This window comes from Lithobates pipiens, unplaced genomic scaffold (genome assembly GCF_037356315.1).
Source record: "Lithobates pipiens isolate NorthernLeopardFrog02 unplaced genomic scaffold, aLitPip1_a1.2 Scaffold_23, whole genome shotgun sequence".
Lineage (NCBI taxonomy): Eukaryota > Metazoa > Chordata > Amphibia > Anura > Ranidae > Lithobates > Lithobates pipiens.
In genome coordinates, this window is record NW_027507785.1 from 279,999,917 (window position 1) to 280,011,119 (window position 11,203).

The following is an 11,203-nucleotide window of genomic DNA, read 5'->3' on the forward strand; positions in this document are numbered from 1 at the left end:
TTGAAAATCTATGGATAGACCTTAAAAGTGCAGTGCGTGACAGACAGCCCAGAAATCTCAAAGAACTGGAACACTTTTGTAAGGAAGAATGGGAAAAGATACCTCAAACAAGAATTGAAAGACTCTTGGCTGGCTACAAAAAGTGTTTACAAACTGTGATACTTGCCAAAGGGGGCAGTACAAGATATTAACTCTGCAGGGTGCCCAAACTTTTGCAGACACCATTTTTTTTGTTTTCTGTAATTTTGAAAGTGTAAATGATGGAAATAAAATCTAACTTTTTTTGACATATTATAAGAATGTCTAATCTGTAATTTGATGCCATTTGGAGATTTTTCCATCTTTCCTTGGCTTCGTTATGCACATTAATACACATTTTTACCTAGGGTGCCCAAACTTTTGATCCCCACTGTATATATAAAGTATATGTTGTATATCAGTATCCTCTCTAATCTTCATAGTATGGTATGAGAAGATCTGTTATATAAAGTAGATATTGTATATCCATATTCTTCCTTCTCCTTCAAGGGTATCAGAAAAACTGTGTATAAAGTATATGTTGCAAATCATTATCACTCACTCCCCCTTAGTAAGATATGAGAACATCTGTAGATAATTTACGGTATATGTAGAATATCAGCATCCCATCTTCTCCTCCTAGTAAGGTAGAACACATGTATATAAAATGTATGTTGTATATCAGTATCCTCTGTCCTGCTTTTTATATTAAGCTATAAGAACATCTGTATATAAAATGTATGTTTTATATTATTATGCTCTCTCCTCCTCCTTAAAGTAATCTATGAGGACATCTGTACATAGATTATAAGTCGTATATCAATGTCATCTCTTCTGCTCCTAGTAAGGTATGAGAACATCTGTATATAAAGTTTATATTATATCAGTAGCCTCTCTCCTCCTTAAAGCAAGGTATGAGAACATCTGTGTATGAAGTATATATTGAACATCAGTATACTCTCTCCTCTTCCTAGTAAGATATTAGAACATCTGTGTCCAAATCAACTACTGCCTATCAATATTATTTCTACTCTGTATAGTAAGGTACGATAACATCCACATACACAGTAACGACTTCATTGTATATCAGTATCCTCTATACTCCCCATAGTAAGCCTTTAGAGCATCTGTATACAAATATGCTTTTTGTTTCTCCTCGTAGTAATGCATGAGAATATTTGTATAAATCTTCTAAATACAGTATACTATATATTACCATAGTACTGTATATATTACCTATCAGTATCCTCACATAGTAAGGATTGAGAACATCATATGCAAAGCATCAAACACAAGTTTCAATAATGCGTCAGTGTAGGGAAATCCATTACTTACAGTGAATTCTCTAGTACACATTTGATATACCACAACTACATCTTTGCTATACAAAAGCCTTCCTCAACCAGAGTTCAGTCGAAACATCCAGTTCCTATAGAGCAGGGATATGCAATTAGTGGACCTCCAGCTGTTGCAAAACTATAAGTCCCATCATGCCTCTGCCTCTGAGTGTCATGCTTGTGGCTGTCAAAGTCTTGCTATGCCTCATGGGAGTTGTAGTTCTGCAACAGCTGGAGGTCCGCTAATTGCATATCCCTGCTATAGAGGTTCCTTGAGCAATGTTTGCCTTTTAGATAAGCAACTGCTGACAGCAGTGATCTTTTTAGCTATCTGTAAGGGGACATTCTTCCCTCTGACCACCAATGTAAGTAACATTCTTCAATCTGGCCACCAATGTAAGCAGCATTCTTCCCACTGATCACCAATATAAGGAACATTCTTCCCACTGATCACCAATATAAGGAGCATTCTTCCCACTGATCACCAATATAAGGAGCATTCTTCCCACTGATCACCAATATAAGGAGCATTCTTCCCTCTGGCCACCAATGTAAGGAACATTCTTCCCTCTGGCCACCAATGTAAGGAACATTCTTCCCTCTGGCCACCAATGTAAGGAACATTCTTCCCTCTGGCCACCAATTTAGGGGCCGTTCTTCCCATCGACCACTAATGTAATGGAGAATTCTTCCCACTGACCACCAATGTAAAGAACATTCTTCCCACTGACCACCAATGTAAGGAGCATTCTTCCCACTGATCACCAAGGTGAGGAGCATTTTTCTCACTGGCCACCATTGTAAGGGGCATTCTTCTCTATGGCCACTAATGTAAGGAGCATTCTTCCCCCTGACCACAAATGTAAGGAGCATTCTTCCCTCTGGCCACCAATTTAGGGAGCATTCTTCTCATGGACCACCAATGTAAGGGACATTATTCCCGCTGACCACCAATGTATGGAGCATTCTACCCCTTAGATCACCAAAATAAGGGAGCATTCTTTTCATTGACCACCAATATAAGGAACATTCTTCCCTCTGGCCACCGATATAAGGAGTATTCTTTTTGCTGACTTCCAATTTAAGGAACACTCTTCCCTCAGGCCACCCATGTAAGTAACATTCATCCCATGGACCACTAATGTAAGGAGCATTCTTCTCACTGGCCACAAATGTAAGGACCATTCTACCCACTGACCACCAATGTAAGGGGAGGCATTCTTCTCACTGACCAGCAATATAAAAAGCATTCTTTCCACTCACTACTAGTGTAGTGTGGTCCTTCTCCCACTGACCACCAATATAAGGGGACCTTTCACTAACCACCAATGTAATGGAGCCTTTCATTTACCACCAATGTACAGGGCACTTTATATTGACCATTCATGTAAGAGGGCATTCTCTAATGACCACTAGGAGAACAATGTATTTTTTTGTCTGTTTCCCCTTTGGGCATTATTACAGTTTATTTAACTGAATTGTAACAGTGGATGTCACATATCTTATTCTTTTACATATCTCAACTCAATGCTAATGCACTGTGAGTTATAGATCTACTATTTTTTATCTGGGATTCCCTAAGACCTAAATGTTATTTAAAGGGTTCTTCCATGTTAAAGACCTTGAAAAGGGCTGAAATACAGGAGATACAGGCTGATATGCCGGTCTGCTGTGCATTATAGCAGTCTTAGCACAGATATCGCTGTAAAGCAGCATGGTTTTGATGTGTCACTCGAACTGCATGACAACACCTGGTAACAATATAACAGATTCTTTACAGTTACTATAAAGTTCTGAGCACAGAATTTGCACAGTTTGGGGTTGATTTGATTTATGAATAAGAAGAAGCTGTGTTCACTTCCATTATTCAATCACATGCTAGAAAAGAAATCCTGTTATCTTTTGCAGATGATTGGGTTTTCAAGGTGAACATAGCTTTGTCTTATATAAATGGTCAAAATGTAAAATCATATATTCATTTCCACTGCGTATTTCATTTATTTCCAACCTATTAATATCAATGATCTTGAAGTTTATAAACTTAAAGTGGAATTCACATTTGGCACCTTCCAGGGGGGAAGGGGGAACAGTGACCTGTTTCTGACAGGTCCCCTTCCGGGAGATCGGGCTGGGATTTGGGGGGGGGGGTTATGCTAGAAGATGTCATACAATATAGTAGAGGGGGAGGGGATTTGTGCTAGTAAGGATGACTGGGGCGGATTTATGTTAGGAGGGGGAAATGGGGGAGGCGGCTTCGGACTGAGGGGGAGAGGATATGTGCTAGTAGGGATGATTGGGGGGGTTATGTGTGCTAGGAGTGGAAATTGGGGGGGATTTGTGCTGGTAGGGGACTTCGGAGTGAGGGGGAGAGGATTTGTGCTTTTCTTTTGGGGGGAATTTGCGCTAGTAGGGATGATTGGGGGGGTATGTGTGCTGGGAGGGGAAATTGGGGGGGGGGATTTGTGCTAGGAGGATGGATTTGGGGGTTTGTACTATAGAGGTCACATGGTAGAGGGGGAGGAGATTTGTGCAAGGAAGGGGAAAGAAAATTGTGGTGGGGTGGGATTTGTGCTAGTAGGGATGATTGGGGGGGATTTGTGGCTAAGAGGGGGGATTGGGAGGGATTTTTGCTGGGACGGGGGGTTTTGGAGTGGGGTGGAGAGGATTTGTGCTAGGAGGGGTGATTTGGCAGGGATTCGTGCTGGGAGGGGGGATGGGGAGGAGGATTTTTGCTAGGAGGAAGGATTTGGGGGGTTTGTGCTAGAAAACATTATATGGTAGAGAGGGGAGGGTATATGTGCTAGGCGGGTAATTTATATACATTTTTTGGGGACGGGGGCATTTGTGTTAGTAGGGGTGACTGAGGGTATTTGTGCTAGGAGGGGAAAATTGGGGGGGGGGATTTGTGCTAGAAGGGGTGATTGGGGGGGCACATTTGTTCTGGGAGTGAGGCTTTGGAGTGGGGGGGGGGAATTGTGCTTGGAGGAGACATTTGAGGGGTTAAGGAATTGTGCTAGGAGGGCTAAAAAAAAATTTGGAGGGGGGATTTGTGCTTTGGTTTGAACTGGGAGCGGGAGCTAAGATTTCTGCTTGGAGGGAAGGATTTGTACTGGGAGGAGGGGAATTTACACTTAGGGGGCACATGTGCAGATCAGTGCTCATGTTTTTTTTTGGGGGGGGGGGGTTTGCTGACACATAATGTTAATACATCTTGGGGGGGGGTGCAGTTTGGCATGTTCGCCCTTAGCTCTAAATGACCTTCTACCGACACTGCTGGATAGTCATTAAAGGTTCTTTTGATTCAGGCTGAAATATTTAAAATCAGTGGTAAGGCGTTCTCTGTATGGGACACTTTGAAGTATATATATATATTGGTTTTTATTGTTCGTAAATTAATAAAAAAAATGCGTTTGAGAAAAATCGCACATATTGTAAAGAAACCTGTTTAATTTGTCTTGGATTTCCATCTAATAGCAAGTCTGGATGTAATTTTTATGGGTTTTCCAACAAAAGCAAGAAAGAATAATTTCTCTGCAAATGCTCAAACAAAAATCTAACTGTGTATGGCCAGCCTAAAGCTTCTAACTTCAGTTTGTTCAATTGACAATTTGACAAAATAAATACTTTGCATGCTCCTATTTATCACACCCTTTAGTCACTCCTTTCCTATCCCTGAGCATCAAGAACAGTTGCATACCTCCCAACTTTCTTAAATGGGAATAAAGGACACCTATTAGCAAAAGTATGTAAGTATAAGACACACCCCTGCCACACCCCCTTAAAAGAAAATTGTACAAAATAAAAATGATTGGTTAAACCCACAAGTGCTTTTTTACCACTACTGTTCCTTTATATTGGCTTTGAAATTTACAGATGCAGCAATTTATAAATTGGATGAAAAGATTTAGCACTAGGAAACACTTTTTGATGGATAAATAGTGCATTTTATATACAACTATATAGACCAGACCAAAATGGGGGACACATGAGGAGGAAAGACGGACAGTCCCTCGAAATCAGGGACAGTTGGGAGGTATGCAGTTGGCACCATTGTAGAAAATTTTGGAGAGACACCAGTGTTTAAAAGGTGTACGTGATGTTTTTTGTTTTATATTTTATTTGAATTTAGAAGAGTTAGGACCTCTGTCAGGTTTTTATTGCTCTCTGGTGAGATTTACCCTCTCTGTTGGTCCTGGCGAACACTGTCTCTGGCACAAAATGTGATGGAAAGTCCAAAATCTTCTAGTTGTCACTGGAACAGGAGGTGAGGGGCAAATCTGCCAATGAGGAAACTTGTTTTGATGACAACTACTTATGGGCTCATTTATACATAATGTTGGTGGGCAGTAAAACCCAGCAGTGGTGCGTGCTGTAACATGTCAGAATGGCCCCTCTCCTACGCGTTGCGCCACAGGATATCGTGACTTCCTCAGTGGGATGAGAACATTTTATGCTGTTTACAGTCTGATGCATTCACAACACCAGTTAAATGTGAGTGTTTTGCACAATATATGTAATTTAAATAAAGACAATTTTAAAAAAAGGATTAGCACTATGTTTAGTTTTCTCTTTTGGTGATTTGGATGAGTGGAAGTGATTCCAAGGAGGAGACTATAGACCCAGAGGTATCCATAAGGAGAGAAACATCATTTAAGATCCCCAAAGAGAGAAAAAGGAAATAAAGACCATTCATTGGTCTTATCCCCCAGGTGAGGGCACATCAGGTGAGGGGATGGTCACCTTTGCATGTAGAGTACTGGAACACACAGTGGTGGACACTATTTTGGAAAGATTAGCATCTGTTTATAAAATTGCTGAAATGGGTGATCTTTATAATTGCATATACACCAAAGGACATTGAAAGACTGTTTGTTTGTTTCACTTTTTCCGTATCACGATTTTTGGACATTTACGTATTGTAATGATATGGTTGCTTTAGGCTGGGTTCACACTGCTGCGGGGGGAGATCCGGATGTGATTCGCACCCGCACTGCAGTGCAAATCACATCCGATCTCCGTAGCGATGCGAGTTCAGCCATACAGATAGTATGGCTGAATTCGCATCGCTCCCGCAGCAAACTCGCACGGGACCCTTTTTTTGGTCCGCAACAGAATCGGATCGCATGGGGGTTCACACCATGCGATCCGATTCCTGTGCGAGTCGGCAGATCGCACTGCGATATGCGGACGGATCTGGGGGTGTCATTAACATATCATTGACACTCTCAGCCGTCCGCATAGGGCAGTGTGAACTGCCGGCGGGAGGTGTGCGATGCGGGAAAACGCCGCGGATTTGCTGCGTTCCCGCATCGCTGTGGTGTGAACCCGGCCTTAAAGAGAGAGTAATATTGATTTTGATCATATAGGAGTGCAGAACTATTTGTTTATATTTGTACATTATATATGAGTGCGTGTATAGGTGTATAGGTGTGAGCAATCCAGTAACACTAGATACAAAGCACACTTGATTTTAAACACAAATTGATTGCAATGTAGCAGCGCGCAAGTACACATATTTTTTTTCTACTCAACAATGACATGCTTGTAAATTGAAATGTATTTATATTTTCACTTCAAAGATTCATCAAACACGAGTTATAAAAGAAAATCATCATGTAAATCATTCCCACAGCTGTCAAGAATCTTCACTGCAATTTGGTTAATTCGTTTATTTCCCAGGATTGTCAGCACCATCTAGTGCCAAAAAAGCTGTATTTTCCAGTTTGAGGTCTTTCAGGAAAATACTGCATTATGGCCATTAGGTGGAGCTGACAAACCAAGGGAATGAAAGTTTTAAGCAAATTATATTAAAGATTCCTGACACCCGTGCAAATGATTTCAACTTTGGGAAAAAATAAATCTCCCCCTCTAGTGGGACTTTAAATGGCAACAACACAAAAATAGTATATAAAATTGTATTTATTGAAAAAGAATGATACAAAATCATTTAATACAATTATGATGATTGTAAAAACACACAAGGACAATATACAAATAGCAAATAGCATAGTTTTCTTGCAGTAAAATATTAGTATATGTCTAAGTAGTTACTCAACAGTATCTGAGGAAGACTTTTCGGTACCTGACACATTTCGGGTTCAAAGCTCTTTCATCAGGGTTACAGGCATACCCCACTTCTAAGTACACAATGGGGTTTATTTACTAAAGCTGGAAATAGCAAAATCAGGCTCACTTCTGCATAGAAACCAATGAGCTTCCAGGTTTTATTACAAAAGCTTAATTGAACAAGCTGGGGTTAAAAGCTCATTGGTTTCTATGCAGAAGGCAGTCTGATTTTGCACCTTACAGCTTTAGTAAATGAACCCCATTGTGTACTTCAAAGCGGGGTATGCCTGTATTAACATAGGAGAATTTGTATTCGGTATGAGGAGAATGACACAGCACCCAGATACAAAGATGTCCAAGAAAACACACACACACACACACACATATATATATATATATATATATATATATATATATATATATATATATATCTCTATATATATATATCTCTATATATATATATATATATCAGTAGATGGCGTATTTAGAGGTCTGGTCTGGCCTCCATTGTACCCTCTCCGACCCCACGGTTAATGCTGTGGCATTCGCCCCCAAAATGCATAGTTTTCTTGCAGTAAAATATTAGTATATGTCTCAAGTAGTTACTCTCCAGTATCCGAGGAAGACTTTTCGGTAACTGATGTGTTTCAGGTTCAAAGCCCTTTCATCAGGGGTATTAACATAGGAGAATTTGTATTCGGTATGAGGCAAATGACGCAGCACCCAGATGCAAAGATGTTCAAGAAAACATGTATGTATATATATATAAAGTTGTTACTGTCAGTAGATGGCATATTTAGAGGTCTGGCCTCCATTGTAGCCTCTCAGACCCCGCGGGTAATGCTGTGGCACTCACCCCCAAAATGCAGAATATTGAGCTGGAACCAGCAACTTTAGAAGCTGAATTAAAAGCAATGGGGCCCACAGTAAGGACCAGGTCAAGCCTTTCCATAATCCTTCATTGTAGAGGGAGATGGGAAGTGTATTGAGTAGCATCTCTCACTCCCTGTGCTGTATATGGGGGTTTATGAGGTACACCGTCCGTCCTGGCAGTGTCTGGGCATTTTTAGAATCACATACTGTATAAAAAGCAGAATTACCCTATTGGCCCTTCCTTGTCTTCTCATTTCCTATGGCATTTTGAAAGAGAGGAGAGTACAGTTTGAAACGTCATTCCTCATCAGGCTGCAGGATTGCTATAACAAGCGCATTCAGACCTTCTTGGTTTAAAGAGGTCCTGGCTGTCTGGTGAGCAGCTCTATTTACTTGTGATTTGGATGTCATTTAGGAGGTGGAGGATTTCTACACTTATTGATTGGCGCATCACGTCTATTTGGACGCTTCACTGAAGAATATGGACTTTTCACTATAACTCAAAATTGTTTATTATTTGTGTACCACTATTTATGTCATTTATATTGTCAATTATTCTCATGGGAGTATAATTTAAAACTAGTCACAGCGCCTCTTATTCACATAATTCTTACAAAATTCTTAGATGTGGCAGATGCATTTTTTTTTTTTTTTTAGGCTTTCATTCTTTTATTTTCATCTGGTGATCCTGCCACTAAGTATTTTGGATCCCTATGATCTGCTAGTACATCTAAATCTCCCCATAACCCCCCCTCCCAAGACTGGCAACGCTGCTGTCTAAGGGGGTCTCTGTTGCTCTGTCACCCAGAGAGGAGGCTCTCTAATACAGGAGGTGTGTTACTGGCCAGATCACCACGTGAAAACAGAGGGTAAAGCCTAAGTAATAGAAAACAAATGCAGCCGCCACAACTAATGATTGGTAAGCTACAATATATTATATTGGTTTTGAGTTTCATTTTAAACCAAAAGAGTATTACGTTATATGAAAACTCAATACATCATACAAATGGCACAATTTGTCAGTTGCCAAAATCAAACATATTCTCAGCAATAAAATAAATTCTAAAGGAATAAAAGAAATTTTCAGGAATAAAAGAAATTCTCAGGAATAATCAAACTTTGGAAATCAGGGACAGTATGCTGCTATGTAGGTTTCCTAGTCTTCTGTGACTACAGTGTGACATATATAGAGCTAAACTCCCATTGTAATCTATCAGAGGTACAGAAAAGCAGACATGCATTCTTACCTGCTGCACAGCAATCGGTATGGGTCCTGCACAGGTCCTCAGCTCTCACCCCTGTGTCCAGTACATCCTCACTGCATCTATCACACTGCCTCTCTGCATCATTTAAAGCCCCCGGCTCAAACTTCAGCGTGTTTTCTCATGCAAGCGTCTATCGTCGCCATCTAGTGGTCAAAATTAGGTGCTGCAGGACATCGCGGTGGTCAATTTATCACAACTAATAGAAAACAAAGGCAAGGGGGCCCACTTGAAGACCAGGCTTTTTCTAGCACTTATTGTATACATATTTTTTCCTAGAAAATTATTTAGAACAGAGATCGTTATTTGTGCAGCGTTTTTTCAAAACGAATTTTTTTTTTTCAGAAAAAATAAATTTTAACCGCTTGCCTACTGCCGCACACAGATGTACGTCGGCAGAATGGCTCAGGCAGACAAATGGGCGTACCTGTACAACCCTTTAAATTTGCTGTCTGTCCGTCATGTCACAGTCCCGATAAAAATCACTTATCACCGCCATTACTAATAATAATAAAAAAAATAATAAAAATGCCATAAAACTATCCCCTATTTCGTGGATGCTATAACTTTTGCGCAAACCAATCAATATACACTTATTGCGATTTTTTTTTAACCAAAAATATGTAGAAGAATACATATCGGCCTAAACTGAGGAAAAATATATATATTTTTTTATATAGTTTTGGGGGATATTTATTATAGCAAAAAGTAAAAAAAATTAAAAAATTTTAAAAATTGTCGCTCTTTTTTTGTTTATAACGTAAAAAATAAAAACCGCAGAGGTGATAAAATGCCACCAAAAGAAACCTTTATTTGTGGGGGGAAAAAAAAGAACATAAATTTTGTTTGTGTACAATGTCACACGATTGCGCAGTTGTCAGCTAAATCGACGCAGTGCCGAATCGCAAAAAATGCTCTTGTCAGGAAGGGGGGTAAAATCTCCCGGGGCTGAAGTGGTTAATGAATAATAATAATAAAAAAAAAAAAAAATATATATATATATATATATATATATATATATATATATATATATACCCCAATTTTTTTGTAAAATGTGAATGATTATGTTACGCTGAGTAAATAGCTACCTAACATGTCATACTTTAAAATTGTGCATGCTCGTACTATGGTACTTAAAAATCTCTGTAGGCGAAGTTTTAAATGCTATTACAGGTTACCTTTTTAGAGTTACAGAGGATTATTGCTCTTGTTCTAACGTTTATAGCGATACTTCAAATGTGTGGTGCGAACAACGTTTACATATGCATGTGCGACGTCCGTATGTGTTTGCTTCTGTGTGTGAGCGTGGGGGGATGGGAGGTATATGTGATTAGACTTGTGGACAATGGGAAATTTAATTTAGTTTCGGTTTGTTGTCATACGTAAAATACATAATTTCATTCTGTTATATTCGGAAAAAGGGGGGAGGACGGGATTAGTGGGACTTTATATGAGGTAGCGAATGGGTAGATTCATCTACCTCCATCCCTGTTATATGTAAAGTGTTTGCAACAGTGGCAAAAAGAAAATTGGGACTTTATATGAAGCATAGCTAAGAACAAAAAGGTTTGAAATCATGTGATCATGGGCTCCAAAAAATAAACATTAAATCAGAAAGATAACATGATAATATAATTCAATAAGATC

General features: G+C 39.5%; 1 protein-coding gene across 1 annotated transcript in view; it reads right to left on the minus strand.

Annotated features, from left to right (window-relative positions):
• GLIS1 (GLIS family zinc finger 1) overlaps positions 1 to 9,632 on the minus strand; it is a 213,351-nt gene extending 203,719 nt beyond the window's left edge. Inside the window, exon 1 of the mRNA XM_077453321.1 lies at positions 9,542 to 9,632. The gene's annotated coding sequence lies outside the window, so the exon portion shown is untranslated. The remainder of the gene's footprint in view (positions 1 to 9,541) is intronic.
• Positions 9,633 to 11,203: the final 1,571 nt, after the last annotated feature.